General features: G+C 40.5%; 2 non-coding genes across 2 annotated transcripts; one reads left to right on the forward strand and one right to left on the reverse strand.

The window, feature by feature from the left end:
• Window positions 1-5,129: 5,129 nt before the first annotated feature.
• On the reverse strand, window positions 5,130-5,236 carry LOC126796541 (small nucleolar RNA R71). Its single transcript, XR_007672384.1, has one exon. It is a non-coding gene; the product is annotated as a small nucleolar RNA R71 (small nucleolar RNA).
• A 9,884-nt stretch (window positions 5,237-15,120) lies between these two features.
• On the forward strand, window positions 15,121-15,227 carry LOC126796534 (small nucleolar RNA R71). Its single transcript, XR_007672378.1, has one exon. It is a non-coding gene; the product is annotated as a small nucleolar RNA R71 (small nucleolar RNA).
• Window positions 15,228-16,378: the final 1,151 nt, after the last annotated feature.

Raw genomic sequence — 16,378 nt, forward strand, 5'->3', positions numbered from 1 at the left:
GCTAACCAAAGCATAGAGTTCTCGATTGAGTACTTGTTTTTACTCTGGAATTTCAATCAACCATCACACTTTTTAGTCCGAGCGTCTGCAACTTCCGGTAAGCGGTTACCGACTCATACCAACCGAGATATCGATAACCGAAAAAGTCGGTAAGGGATCACTTTGGCTCAGTTGTGGTATCAAATTTACGATACCAACAACGGTCAGTTGGTATCACCGACCGTTCTGGCGCACCCGTGACCTATCTTGATTAAGACCGAAAACTCTAAAAAATGGAGCCTAGTTTAAGCTATCAACCAAATGATAGAATAGAAAATTAATAAAAAATTACCACTGGTGGATGGAGGTGGTACGAGCAAAATGAGGTCGGTATTGTACCGAACTCAGCCCTAATTGTCCACTAGGTTCATCGCCGCGCATTGCTGCGGCAGCCATTGTCCGTTTTGTAATTTCTTTCATGTATTTACAAATTGTATTAGTGTTCTTTGTGTGTTACAATTGACAATGCAAACTGATCTACATAGTTTATTTGTCTAAACTATCAATTGAGAAATATATGATTTGTTAATGCTAATATTTCAAGTGTCATCTGTTTTAAATTATGTGTGATTTGCAATTGCGCTGTAAATTGTATAGTGATGTGTTTCTGCTGTAAAATACTCTTGTAAAATATCCATGAGACAATATGAATAGAGCTCAAGTATGTGGATAGAATGACCTCAAAGCACTTGGCAATTCCAGTTGCAGGTATTAATTAGGACAGTCCGTTTCAAGAATGAACTAAATTATAGTCAAGGACGTTCAAATGAAAGGGCGTAGAATTTTTATGATTGTTGATAGTACATCTTGCATATTTTTATATAAGAAGCAAGAGCTTATTACAAAGGATACCAAATGATATTTATTTTTTTGTTTTATTTGTGCTCCACTCAACTGTTCAACTGTAAACATATACAACAAATAATTGTAAGTGATTATAACTGGTCAATTTGGGAAGGAAAATTTTATAAACAATTCAGTAACATGTTTTTAAGCAAGTGATTTACCTGTTAATTACTTTTTCGATTAACTTGTGAAAACGGCACTGCCACGATGTTTCTGTTCACTGGAATGACATGTCTGGCAAAGTACTCACCGTTTTCGCAAGAGATTCTCCATGTGTACTCATTGTTGATTTTGTCGAGTATGTCTGGTGGGGGTTGTATTTATCTTCACGGCCTTCTATTTCAACCAACCTGCGGCAGGTCTTTAGAAATAGCTACCGTTTCTGCTGTGGTGCACTTGACCTTAACTTCAAGACTGCTCTCTTCGTCGACAATTAGCATGCTTGTGCTGTACGTATTCATGAACGGGTAATGTCATTTATGTTTCGATTGTACAATATATATATATATATATATATTTAGCAATTTACATGGTCATGGTAGTGTTTACTAAGGTACTCCTAGCTGCACTCCATGGTTCGGACACTCCATGGTAGTGTTTATTGAAGAGCATGAACTGATTTAACAATAGTTGTACTCTTTAGATGGTGTAAAAATATACATGGATGTATGACTGTTTTCTAACATGAAACAACTAAAGCAAACCTGAGAACTGTGGTTAAAGATCCCTGGAGCTTTTTTGATTATATTGTATCAATGATGATAGTATCTCATTATTATGTCTTTGCGTTTGGTCTGGTGTTTTTCTAGTTGGTTTTCTTGTTTACTCATAAATAAATGAACCAAAACCATATGCTCACTCATGAAACAAACTCCACAAATCAAGAGCTACTCATTTTAAGAATCATGCGGATCTTTATAAAAAGTAGGCTTAGGCTCTGTAAGGATATCATTTTTCAGGTAAAAGGAATCACAAAGGTCATCCTCAAGATTTAGCAGAGCAAGAATCATCCACCTTATGTCGCCATACTCCATAAAACAATGGCCAATTTTATCATGTTAGACTCATTCTTCACTTTAAACATTGTGAAAATGAACCAAGGCTAAAGTACAACATCATTGAGCCTTCAACAAATACATCACAACTCCAAATTCACATCAAACATAGCTATGCCATAACTTCTTTGTATATATATATATATTTTTTTCTTTCAAGCCGTGTTCATGTTTTTTTTCTCTTTTTCTTCTCACGACATCTTTCTTTTTTTTCTTTTTTTTCATACGGCACAAATACATACATAGCATAACACCACACTTGAATCGAATCATCACTCCATATTAACATGATAGGAACACAAAGTGTGACATTCTTAATGTTTATATGCCCTATTCTTATGTTTTGTTACTTCTTATTTAGTTGTTTTAGTTTCATATTTGTCATTTCTATGTTCTAAGTAGAGCTATGCCGAATTTAGATAATTTGATGATGAAATTGTGCTAAGTGTTACAAATCCTTATTGAGCTATGATTCCTTACTCGACTAGGACTCTATTTTCCTATTTTCATTCTTTCCTATTCCTTAATCGACGATTTCTTTTCAGGAAAGACAAATCATATTTGGAAAGGAAGAAGAGATGCCAAGATGCATTCCTAGGGAGACAAGGAAATCATGTCCGAGTTGAAGAAGGAAAATTGGAGGCCGGCCTAGCTACTCCTAGTTGGACCAAGTATCATGCCGTGCAGCCCTTAAGTGATCTCCCTATTGGACTTGGTTTCCTACATCAAGTTAGATATGGAGTACATGAATCAAAATCCATAACAAAGAGGATTTCAGTTTCTCAATTGGTTTCTATCTCCTAAATGGGACGGCAAGAGACTTCCTAGACTCTTATATATAGAGGCTCGGCCTCTCCATATTTGCATCATCAGCCTTGCACACAAAGTACAAGCCATAGCTCTGCCGAAACACTCTTCCATCCTCCAAGAAATCCTAAAACCGAAATTCATCCTTTTCCATCCTTTGGATTCGAAGCAAGTAGCCTAGGATCTTCGTTTGCTTGGAATAAACCCCGTAGGATTATTTCAAAGTGTAACTCTATGATCTTCATGTCTTATTTCGGTTTTATGTTTTCTTGTTCTTGGATGATTTCTGTTTTTGTTTTGTTAAAGTTCAATTCAATCTTGTCTATGAGATAATTGTTCTTTCGAATTGTGTAAGAATTAAAGATTTCGATTTCGATTTCAACGATTTCAGTTTTGATGCTGTGAGTTATTGTTCCATGTTCTTGATCAAATTTCGATGTGTTCTTATATTGCATGTGTGATTAAAACAAGTAGTTGATGTTGCATATGTTAATCATTCAAAGTTAGTAACGATTATGATACAAGTAGTGGAGTAATTGTTCTTTGGTTTTTCACTGATTTTGGATTCTAAGTTCGGCAGTGGATAGGTACTTAAACACGTTGATTTCTCTATGTGATATGTAATTGCATGATGAATTGGTATGTTAGATGTCGTAGCAAGACAAGTAGTTAAACTCGAATGTATCCATGTATTAGGAACCAAGTAGGAGCTTGATGCATGATCGAACTTAGTGTGGAATCTTAATACCTACGGCATGAACATGAATGAGAAGGAAATTCAATGGCTTTTGTTCTTACATGATTTGTTTGGTGATTGTTTATGTGTTGGTTGGTTGATCACATGTATATATTAGTTTAGGTTTTATTTACTGTTTTTATGATTCAATCCGAAACCTATATCAACTTTTTATATCTTTATGAATTCGTGTTAAGTGTTGTGATCCTAAGCCCTGGCTGGATCCCCGGTTTGTGAACGATACCCTCTTGCTTTATACTACTAATGATGTGTTCAGGGTTAAATATTGATGTCGAGTAATCGAGCAATCATCAAATGGCGCCGTTGCCGGGGATCCATAAGAGATGGATCCCTAACTTTTAATACGAATTCATTGTTAATATTGTACATTTGTATATTCTTATCTTGTTTCGTTGTACATATAGTAATGTATCTTAGGTTGTTGTTTTGGTGCTTGAGGGAATGATTGTTGTAGGTTGTAAATCGAACGGAATAGGTAAAGTCCCTTTTGTTAATATTAGCCTTAACCCTTCATGCTAGCTCTCGAGTTTGCATGAGGTCGAGGGCGGCTTTTATTAACACTTGGAGATTTGTCTAACATACAAGGTTAAGTCCAGCTGAGTAAGGGGCACGCTCTCTTATTACTCTGGTGCATGGGACCAAAATTGGATCTCAGAGAACTATTGACTGACATACATCTCGGTGATGGAGTCGATAGAGAGTTCGCTCTCCGTAGTTCAACAAATGAGTCCTACCATGTTCACTATCTCTGATTGAGCTATAAGGCCTTCTTAAACAAAGACTTGATCTTGTGTCTAGGCATCCATACTTAGGCCGCACGTCCACCTTGGTTTACAACTTAGAATCAATCGATCGTTCAAGCATTGAAATGGCAAAAAGAACTTGTGAATTGTATGAACTTTTGTAAACGTAAAGAACTAACTCTTTGTAAACTTGACATAGTTGCCGTGTCCTTCCCCATAAGTGTGCGTGTGTGTGACTAAGGGAAGGCACGAATTATATGTGTTCATTGTGTATTCTTCAATGCAAACTCTTTAACTTTCGTACAACAGGTACTATGCATGTCCGAATTTTCTAAGAGAACATAAGAGCTCAAGGATCGAATTCAAGCACTTAGAGATTTAAACAACTCTTTCATAAGTAGACCTTTAAATTTCGAAACATCACCAAGCAATTCAATCTTAAACTCTTCACCTAGATCAGAAGAAGAGGAGGATCTTTCCTTCCCCTTCATCTTCAATTCAGACTTAGACACAATTGCGGACCGTGACATAATTCATGTTGGTGCTCCAATGGCACTCAAGCATGCATTCATTCCCACCACCCCTGAATCACCTTCATGCATTACTTTCACTCCACCTGATGAAGCTAACGTTCACCTGCCTAAGTACTCTGGCTCTTCAATGGAAGACCCTAATGTTCACCTTAGGGAGTTCTTGGACATTTGCAAGCTCCAATCGATTCATCATCTTTCTCAAGAATGCTTGAGGTTGCTTTTGTTTCCATTTACCCTTAAGGATGATGCTAAACGTTGGTTGTATTCTTTGCCTGCAGGAATCATCACTACATGGGACGAAATGACTGGGAGGTTCTTGAAGCAATTCTTCCCTGCTCAACTCACGAAAAGACTTAGGAGGGAGATTCAGAACTTCACTCAAAAGGATGGTGATTCACTCTATGAGGCTTTGGAGGAATTTCAGGAACTACAAAGGAAGTGCCCTCACCATGGTATTTCGTTGGATAACTTGGTGCAATTCTTCTATGAAGGACTCGACACCACCAATAAGAGCATGGTGGACTCGGCATGTGGCTGCACATTCATGAACAAGACCGGTCAAGAAGCTTACACCTTGATTGATGATTTGGCTGACAACAATCGCCAATTTAGTTCCAAGGAGAAGAGAGGAAGCAAGAGCCGTGGGGTGTATGATGTTGATGCAAGGAATCAGATGGCTACTTTAGAAAGGAAGCTTGACGTTCTAGTCAAGGCATTCCATGGTTCGAGCATCAACAATCAAGCATGTGGTATTTGTTCTTTCAAAGATCACACGACTGACAATTGTCCAAATGGTGCAATGACTGAAGAAGAGTTGAACTTTATGGGGCACCAAAGGCCTAGGTACGATCCATACTCGAACACATACAACCCAGGACTTAGAGATCATCCAAATTTTCGTTGGAGCAACAATGCTCAACCATCCAATGCTCAAGGTCAAGGACCTCGTCCTTCAGGTTTGTTTGTGAGGCCTCAAGTACCTCAAGGTTCTGCTCCCTTTAACTCTAATGTTCATGGTTCGAACAATGCATCTTCACCTAATTATGATGAACTTTTGAAGTCTCTTGCTCAAGGGCAGCAAAATCTAAACTCTACTACTCAAGCTTTAGTTACAAGTCAACAAGCTCATTCAAAGGACATAACCGAGCTTAAGAAGCAGATGGGACAAGTGATCGATTTCATGGACAAGATCCATGAAGGAGGAAAGTTGCCGAGCCAAACTGAGCCTAATCCTAACGTGAAGGCCATGATGACAAGAAGTGGGAAGATCTTGGATGCTCCATTGCAGCAACACAAGAAGGCCGTGCCTTCTAAAGGAAAGGAGGCCGAGAGTTTCAATGTCAAAGACTTTGAGAAGGACCCTGCCTCCTCTAAGGCCAATGACGCCGTGCCTCTACACGAAGAAGGTCATGCCGTGCATGACAAAGGTAAGGATCCTAACTCTAGTGTTTTGGTTTCCACTAATGATCTTCCTCGTGTTCCCTTCCCTAGTAGATTTGCAAAGCAAAAGAAGGATGACTCTGATCAAGCCATGCTCGACATCATCAAGAAGGTAGAAGTGAACATGCCTCTTATTGAATGCATACAACAGAATCCTAGGTATGCTAAGTTTTTGAAAGAATTGTGCACCAACAAGAGGATGACTCGAGAGAAGGAGGTTTTCACAATCAGTGAGACGGTTTCTGCCGTGCTCCAAAAGAAGCTACCACCAAAGCTTAAGCATCCAGGGAGTTTTTCTATCCCTTGCGTATTATATCTATGAGGACCTAGGTCCAGGTGATTTGAAACGTGATAATGTTGTGATTCGATTGGCTGATTGTTCCAACAAAGTCCCTTTGGGCTATGTTGAAGATGTTCTTGTGCAGGTTTCGAGCTTGATCTTCCCTGCCGACTTCTATGTCATAGACATGGAACCAACTGAGGCAGATGACAAGGAGGTCCCTATCTTGTTGGGCCGCCCCTTCATGAGGACTGCACGAACAAAAATTGATGTGTTTAGTGGATCACTCACCTTTGAGTTCGATGGTGAAGTGATTAGCTTCAACATCTTTGAAGCTATGAGGTATCCTCTTTCGGAGTTAAGTGATTGTTTTTCAGTTGACATTCTTGATTCCCTTGCAGATAATTATCTAGGTACCTTGGCACATGACGAGTTGGCACTCACCATTGCCCAAGGGGCCGGATTTACAAGTGATGGTTCTAACATTTCGGAGTTAGAAGCTAACAATGCCATGTCATCCTTCATTCTTGAGAACGTGACCTCTCTTGAGGTTGCACGTGAGGTAAGCTTTGTCTCTCCTAGTCCAATTTCTTAACTACTAACAAAAATCTTCCTTCGGTGGTGCAAGCTCCAAAGCTTGATCTTAAGGTTCTTCCGGACCACTTGAAGTATGCGTTTTTAGGAGAAGAGGATACATTGCCCGTGATCATTTCATCTGCACTAAATGAGGAGCAAGAGGAGAGATTGATTGAAGTGTTGAAGAGACACAAGACGGCAATAGGATGGACCCTAGCCGACATCAAAGGAATCAGTCCTACCATGTGTGTGCATCGAATATTGCTAGAAGATGGTGCAAAACCAACCAAGGAAGGTCAGAGACGCCTTCACCCACCAATGATGCAAGTTGTAAAGGATGAAATCACTAAGTTGCACGATTGTGGCGTGATCTACCCCATCTCGGATAGTAGGTGGATCTCTCCTATTCAAGTTGTGCCAAAGAAGTCAGGCATCACGGTGGTGAAGAACAAAGATAATGAGTTGGTGCCTCAAAGGACAGTGACCGGTTATATAGTGTGTATTGACTATAGGAAGCTCAATGCTACAACAAGAAAGGACCACATGCCATTGCCATTCATTGATCAAATGCTTGAGAAGTTAGCTGGTCATTCTTTCTATTGTTTCCTTGATGGATATAGTGGATACAACCAAATAAGTGTTGCGGAAGAAGATCAAGAGAAGACTACGTTCACATGCCCTTTTGGTACGTTTGCTTATCGTCGCATGTCTTTTGGTTTATGCAACGCCCCAGGTACGTTTCAACGTTGCATGTATCACATTTTCTCTGAGTATATTGGTTCTAAAATTGAAGTTTTCATGGATGATTTTTCTGTCTATGATGAAGATTTCGAAACTTGCCTAGAGAATGTTGAACTTGTGCTTAAACGTTGTGAAGAAACTAACTTGGTTTTGAATTGGAAAAAATGTCATTTTATGGTCACGCAAGGCATTGTCTTAGGCCATATTGTTTCATCTAGAGGAATTGAGGTTGATAAGTCTAAAATAGATCTTGTGCGTCACTTACCCCTCCCCACAAGTGTGAGGGATGTTCGATCGTTTCTTGGACATGCAGGTTTCTATCGTAGGTTTATCAAGACTTTTCCAAGATTGCGAGACCAATGAGTTCATTGCTTCAAAAGGACGTTCCCTTTCACTTTGATGATGATTGCAAACTTGCATTCGAGACTTTGAAGAAGCTCCTAACTTCAGCACCGATCATGGCACCGCCGGATTGGTCCTTGCCATTTGAGTTGATGTGTGATGCCTCCGACTATGCAGTTGGAGCCGTGCTAGGGCAGAGGAAGGACAAGCAGCCCTACGCCATCTACTATGCCTCACGAACACTCAATGATGCTCAACAGAACTACACCACAACTGAAAAAGAACTTCTTGCCGTGATCTTTGCTCTAGATAAGTTTCGTTCTTACTTACTTCAATCCAAAGTTATTGTTTACACTGACCATGCAGCTTTGAAGTATTTAATGACGAAGAAGGATGCCAAACCAAGATTGATTCGATGGATTCTTCTACTCCAAGAGTTTGATCTCGAGATCAAGGACAAGAAAGGAAGTGACAATGTTGTGGCAGATCATTTGAGTCGTTTGGTGAGAGATGTCGAGCCCTTGGCTATCCAAGAGAGTTTTCCGGATGAGCAACTCTTTCGAGTTGAGGTAAGTGAGCCATGGTATGCAGATATTGTCAATTATCTTGTTTCTAAGCAATTTTCGGATACTTTATCGCATGCTCAAAAGAATAGACTCAAGGCATTGGCTAAGTATTATGTTTGGGATGAACCGTACTTGTGGAAACATTGTGTTGATCAAATCATTAGGAGGTGTGTCCCTGAATCTGAACATCATTCTATACTTACTTTTTGCCATTCTGAATCTTGTGGAGGACATTTTGGTTCACGTAGGACTGCTCTTAAGGTGTTAGAATGTGGTTTCTTTTGGCCTACGATTTTTAAAGATGCATATCATTTTTGCATGACTTGTGATAGGTGCCAACGCATGGGAAACTTAGGATCTAGAGATCAAATGCCTATGACACCGATTATACATGTTGAAATATTTGATTGTTGGGGTATTGATTTCATGGGACCTTTTCCTAGCTCAAATGGTTTCTTGTACATACTCGTTTGTGTGGATTATGTTTCGAAATGGGTGGAAGCAAAAGTCACCCGGACTACTGATTCTCGAGTTGTTGCAGATTTCCTTCGTTCTAACATTTTCTCAAGGTTTGGTATGCCGAGAGTTATCATTAGTGATGGAGGATCTCACTTTTGCAACCGGACCATTGAGGCGGTGTTGAAAAAGTATGGAATCAAGCATAAGGTTGCTACGCCTTATCACCCTCAAACAAGTGGACAAGTGGAGCTATCTAATCGTGAGATCAAGAGAATTTTGGAGAAGTATGTTGGACCATCACGCAAGGATTGGTCTCAACGATTGGATGATGCTCTTTGGGCCTATAGGACGGCATACAAGACTCCCCTAGGCATGTCACCATTTCGATTAGTCTATGGCAAGGCGTGCCATCTTCCTGTGGAGCTTGAACATCGTGCATGGTGGGCTGTGAAGAATTTTAACATGGACATTGATGAGGCCAGATTACATAGGAAGTTGCAATTGCATGAGCTTGAAGAGATTCGAAATGAGGCCTATGATTCGGCAATGGTTTACAAGGAGAAGACTAAGACATTCCATGACCGCATGATTAGAAAGAAACACTTTGTCGTTGGGCAGAAAGTTCTTTTGTTTAATTCTCGACTTAAGTTGTTTCCTGGTAAATTACGTTCTAGATGGATAGGTCCTTTAATTATTACTAACATCTTTTCTTCAGGTGCTATTGAAGGAGCCATCAACGAGTGTTTGCATTTTCTTACCCCTTAACTCTTTCTAATTTTCGTTGCTTATCATATTGTACATTGAGGGCAATGTAAGTTTTAAGTGTGGGGTGGGGTATACATCATTCATTGAATTTTAGTATTTGATGCCTATGTGTTTCAATTTTGTTGTTTTGATTTTGATTTCCGAATTGTAGTTTGAATTTTTGATTATGTTTTTCGATTTTTAAGTGTTTTGTTAAGTTGTTTTTGTGTTGGGTCCTAGGTATGCCTTTGACTGTCTAGGATGAGTTGATCTTTGAATTCATGGTTGATAGATGATCACGATATTGAAATTAACTTCATTGTTATTTGATGGTTAATCGATGTGTAGATTTTGTACGAACATGTAGTAGATGAGGATTTTGAAACTTAGGTACAGAATGAGCATGTTCCTTACTTGTTTGAATTCATGGAACCTATGTGAGATTCGAGCCATATACTTATACCTGAAGAGAAAATGTTAGTAATAATGAAAGGACCTATCCATCTAGAACGTAATTTACCAGGAAACAACTTAAGTCGAGAATTAAACAAAAGAACTTTCTGCTCAACGACAAAGTGTTTCTTCCTAATCATGCGGTCATGGAATGTCTTAGTCTTCTCCTTGTAAACCATTGCCGAATCATAGGCCTCATTTCGAATCTCTTCAAGTTCATGCAATTGCAACTTCCTATGTAATCCGGCCTCATCAATGTCCATGTTAAAATTCTTCACAGCTCACCATGCACGATGTTCAAGCTCCACAGGAAGATGGCACGCCTTGCCATAGACTAATCGAAATGGTGACATGCCAACGGAGTCTTGTATGCCGTCCTATAGGCCCAAAGAGCATCATCCAATCGTTGAGACCAATCCTTGCGTGATGGTCCAACAGACTTCTCCAAAATTCTCTTGATCTCACGATTATATAGCTCCACTTGTCCACTTGTTTGGGGGTGATAAGGCGTAGCAACCTTATGCTTGATTCCATACTTCTTCATCAACGCCTCAATGGTTCGGTTGCAAAAGTGAGATCCTCCATCACTAATGATAACTCTCGGCATACCAAACCTAGAGAAAATGTTAGAACGAAGGAAATCTGCAACAACTCGAGAATCATTAGTCCGGGTGGCCTTTGCTTCCACCCATTTTGACACATAATCAACACAAACGAGTATATACACGAAACCATTTGAGCTAGGAAAAGGTCCCATGAAATCAATACCCCAACAATCAAATATTTCAACATGTATAATCGGTGTCATAGGCATTTGATCTCTAGATCCTAAGTTTCCCATGCGTTGGCACCTATCACAAGTCATGCAAAAATGATATGCATCTTTAAAAATCGTAGGCCAAAAGAAACCACATTCGAGCACCTTAAGAGCAGTCCTACGTGAACCAAAATGTCCTCCACAAGATTCAGAATGGCAAAAAGTAAGTATAGAATGATGTTCAGATTCAGGGACACACCTCCTAATGATTTGATCAACACAATGTTTCCACAAGTATGGTTCATCCCAAACATAATACTTAGCTAATGCCTTGAGTCTATTCTTTTGAGCATGCGATAAAATATCCGGAAATTGCTTAGAAACAAGATAATTGACAATATCAGCATACCATGGCTCACTTACCTCAACTCGAAAGAGTTGCTCATCCGGAAAACTCTCTTGGATAGCCAAGGGCTCGGCATCTCTCACCAAACGACTCAAGTGATCCGCCACAACATTGTCACTTCCCTTCTTGTCCTTGATCTCGAGATCAAACTCTTGGAGTAGAAGAATCCATCGAATCAATCTTGGTTTGGCATCCTTCTTTGTCATTAAATACTTCAAGGCCGCATGGTCAGTGTAAACAATAACTTTAGATTGAAGTAAGTAAGAACGAAACTTATCTAGAGCAAAGATCACGGCAAGAAGTTCTTTTTCAGTTGTGGTGTAGTTTTGTTGAGCATCATTGAGTGTTCGTGAGGCATAGTAGATGGCGTAGGGCTGCTTGTCCTTCCTCTGCCCTAGCACGGCTCCAACTGCATAGTCGGAGGCATCACACATCAACTCAAATGGCAAGGACCAATCCGGCGGTGCCATGATCGGTGCTGAAGTTAGGAGCTTCTTCAAAGTCTCGAATGCAAGCTTGCAATCATCATCAAAGTGAAAGGGAACGTCCTTTTGAAGTAATGAACTCATTGGTCTCGCAATCTTGGAAAAGTCTTTGATAAACCTACGATAGAAACCTGTATGTCCAAGAAACGATCGAACATCGCTCACACTTGTGGGGAGGGGTAAGTGACGCACAAGATCTATTTTAGACTTATTAACCTCAATTCCTCTAGATGAAACAATATGGCCTAAGACAATGCCTTGCGTGACCATAAAACGACATTTTTCCCAATTCAAAACCAAGTTAGTTTCTTCACAACGTTTGAGCACAAGTTCAACATTTTCTAAACAAGTTTCGAAATCTTCACCATAGACAGAAAAATCATCCATGAAAACTTCAATTTTAGAACCAATATACTCAGAGAAAATGTGATACATACAACGTTGAAACGTACCTAGGGCCTTGCACAAACCAAAAGGCATACGACGATAAGCAAACGTACCAAAAGGGCATGTGAACGTAGTCTTCTCTTGATCTTCTTCCGCAACACTTATTTGGTTGTATCCACTATATCCATCAAGGAAACAATAGAAAGAGTGACCAGCTAACCTCTCAAGCATTTGATCAATGAATGGCAATGGCATATGGTCCTTCCTTGTGGTAGCATTGAGCTTCATATAGTCGATACATACTCTATGACCGGTCACTGTCCTTTGAGGCACCAACTCGTTGTCTTTGTTCTTCATCACCGTGATGCCTGACTTCTTTGGCACAACTTGAATAGGAGAGATCCACCTACTATCCGAGATGGGGTAGATCACACCACAATCGTGCAACTTAGTGATTTCATCCTTTACAACTTGCATCATTGGTGGGTGAAGGCGTCTCTGACCTTCCTTGGTTGGTTTGGCACCATCTTCTAGCAAGATTCGATGCACACACATGGTAGGGCTGATCCCCTTGATGTCAGCTAAGGTCCATCCTATTGCCGTCTTGTGTCTCTTCAATACTTCAATCAATCTCTCCTCTTGCTCCTTATTTAGTGCAGATGAAATGATCACGGGCAATGTACCCTCTTCTCCTAAAAACGCATACTTCAAGTGGTCCGGAAGAACCTTAAGATCAAGCTTCGGAGCTTGCACCACAGAAGGAAGATTCTTGTTAGTAGTTAAGAGAATTGGACTAGGAGAGACAAAGCTTACCTCACGTGCAACCTCAAGAGAGGTCACGTTTTCATGAATGAAGGATGGCACGGCATCATTAGCTTCTAGCACCGAAATGTTTGAGCTATCACTTGTAAATCCGGTCCCTTGGGCAATGGTGAGTGCCAACTCGTCATTTGTTAAGGTATCTAGATAGTTATCTGCAAGGGAATCAAGTATGTCAACTGAAAAACAATCACTTAACTCCGAAAGAGGATACCTCATAGCTTCAAAGATGTTGAAGCTCATCACTTCACCATCGAACTCAAAGGTGAGTGATCCACTAAACACATCTATTTTTGTTCGTGCAGTTCTCATGAAGGGGCAGCCCAACAAGATAGGGACCTCCTTGTCATCTGCCTCTGTTTGCTCCATGTCTATGACATAGAAGTCGGCAGGGAAGATTAAGCTCGAAACCTGCACAAGAACATCTTCAACATAGTCCAAAGGGACTTTGTTGGAACAATCAGCCAATCGAATTACAACATTGTCACGTTTCAAATCACCTAAACCTAGGTCCTCATAGATATAATACGGCATTACATTAATAGATGCACCTAAGTCTAGCATTATCTTCTCAAATGTCATGTTTCCGATTGTATAAGGGATAGAAAAACTCCCTGGATCCTTAAGCTTTGGTGGTAGCTTCCTTTGGAGCACGGCAGAAACCGTCTCACTCATTGTGACAACCTCCTTCTCTCGAGTCATCCTCTTGTTGGTGCACAATTCTTTCAAAAACTTAGCATACCTAGGATTCTGTTGGATGCATTCAATAAGAGGCATGTTCACTTCCACCTTCTTGAAAATATCGAGCATGGCTTGATTAGAGTCATTCTTCTTTTGCTTTCCAAATCTACTAGGGAAGGGAACACGAGGAAGATCATTAGTTGAAACCAAACCACTAGAGTTAGGATCCTTACCTTTGTCATTCACGGCATGATCTCCTTGTGGTAGAGGCACGGCATCATTGGCTTTAGAGGAGGCAGGGTCCTTCTCTAAGTCTTTGGCATTGAAACTCTCGGCCTCCTTACCTTTAGAAGGCACGGCCTTCTTGTGTTGCTGCAATGGAGCATCCAAGATCCTCCCACTTCTTGTCATCATGGCCTTCACGTTAGGATTAGGCTCAGTTTGGCTCGGCAACTTTCCTCCTTCATGGATCTTGCCCATGAAATCGATCACTTGTCCCATCTGCTTCTTAAGCTCGGTTATGTCCTTAGAATGAGCTTGTTGACTTGTAACTAAAGCTTGAGTAGCAGAGTTTAGATTTTGTTGCCCTTGAGCAAGAGACTTCAAAAGTTCATCGTAATTAGGTGAAGATGCATTATTCGAACCATGAACATTAGAGTTAAAGGGAGCAGAACCTTGAGGTACCTGAGGCCTCACAAACAAACCTGAAGGACGAGGTCCTTGACCTTGAGCATTGGATGGTTGAGCATTGTTGCTCCAACAAAAATTTGGATGATCTCTAAGTCCAGGGTTGTATGTGTTCGAGTATGGATCGTACCTAGGCCTTTGTTGCCCCATAAAGTTCAACTCTTCTTCAGTCATTGCACCATTTGGACAATTGTCAGTCGTGTGATCCTTGAAAGAACAAATGCCACATGCTTGAGGGTTGATGCTCGAACCATTGAATGCCTTGACTAGAACGTCAAGCTTCCTTTCTAAAGTCGCCATCTGATTCCTTGCATCAACATCATACACCCCACGGCTCTTGCTTCCTCTCTTCTCCTTAGAACTAAATTGGCGATTGTTGTCAGCCAAGTCATCAATCAAGGTGTAAGCTTCTTGACCGGTCTTGTTCATGAATGTGCAGCCACATGCCGAGTCCACCATGCTCTTATTGGTGGTGTCGAGTCCTTCATAGAAGAATTGCACCAAGTCATCCAACGAAATACCATGGTGAGGGCACTTCCTTTGTAGTTCCTGAAATTCCTCCCAAGCCTCATAGAGTGAATCACCATCCTTTTGAGTGAAGTTCTGAATCTCCCTCCTAAGTCTTTTCGTGAGTTGAGCAGGGAAGAATTGCTTTAAGAACCTCCTAGTCATTTCGTCCCATGTAGTGATGATTCCTGCAGGCAAAGAGTACAACCAACGTTTAGCATCATCCTTAAGGGTAAATGGAAACAAAAGCAACCTCAAGCCTTCTTGAGAAAGATGATGAATCGATTGGAGCTTGCAAATGTCCAAGAACTCCCTAAGGTGAACATTAGGGTCTTCCATTGAAGAACCAGAATACTTAGGCAGCTGCCCAAGCAATTGAACAGGAATGGAGAAGTTAGCTTCATCAGGTGGAGTGAAAGCAATGCATGAAGGTGATTCAGGGGTGGTGGGAATGAATGCATTCTTGAGTGCCATTGGAGCACCAACAGGAATTATGTCACGGTCCGCAATTGTGTCTAAATCTAAATTGAAGACGAAGGGGAAGGAAAGATCCTCCTCTTCTTCTGATCTAAGTGAAGAGTTTAAGATTGAATTGCTTGGAGATGTTTCGAAATTTAAAGGTCCACTTATGAAAGAGTTGTTTAAATCTCTAAGTGCTTGAATTCGATCCTTGAGCTCTTGTGTTTTCTTAGAAAATTCGGACATGCATAGTACCTGTTGTACGAAAGTTAAAGAGTTAGCATTGAAGAATACACAATGAACACATATAATTCGTGCCTTCCCTTAGTCACACACACGCACACTTATGGGGAAGGACACGGCAACTATGTTGTCAAGTTTACAAAGAGTTAGTTCTTTACGTTTACAAAAGTTCATACAATTCACAAGTTCTTTTTGGCATTTTAATGATCGATTGATTCTAAGTTGTAAACCAAAGTGGACATGCGGCCTAAGTATGGATGCCTAGACACAAGATCAAGTCTTTGTTTCAGAAGGCCTTGTAGCTCAATCAGAGATAGTGAACATGGTAGGACTCATTTGTTGAACTACGGAGAGCGAACTCTCTATCGACTCCATCACCGAGATGTATGTCAGTCATTAGTTCTCTGAGATCCAATTTTGGTCCCATGTACCAGAGTAATAAGAGAGCGTGCCCCTTTCTCAGCTGGACTTAACCTCATGTGTTAGAGAAATCTCCAAGTGTTAATAAAAGCCGCCCTCGACCTCATGCAAACTCGAGAGCTAGCATGAAGGGTTAAGGCTAATAT

Source organism: Argentina anserina, chromosome 5 (genome assembly GCF_933775445.1).
Source record: "Argentina anserina chromosome 5, drPotAnse1.1, whole genome shotgun sequence".
Taxonomy (NCBI): Eukaryota; Viridiplantae; Streptophyta; class Magnoliopsida; order Rosales; family Rosaceae; genus Argentina; species Argentina anserina.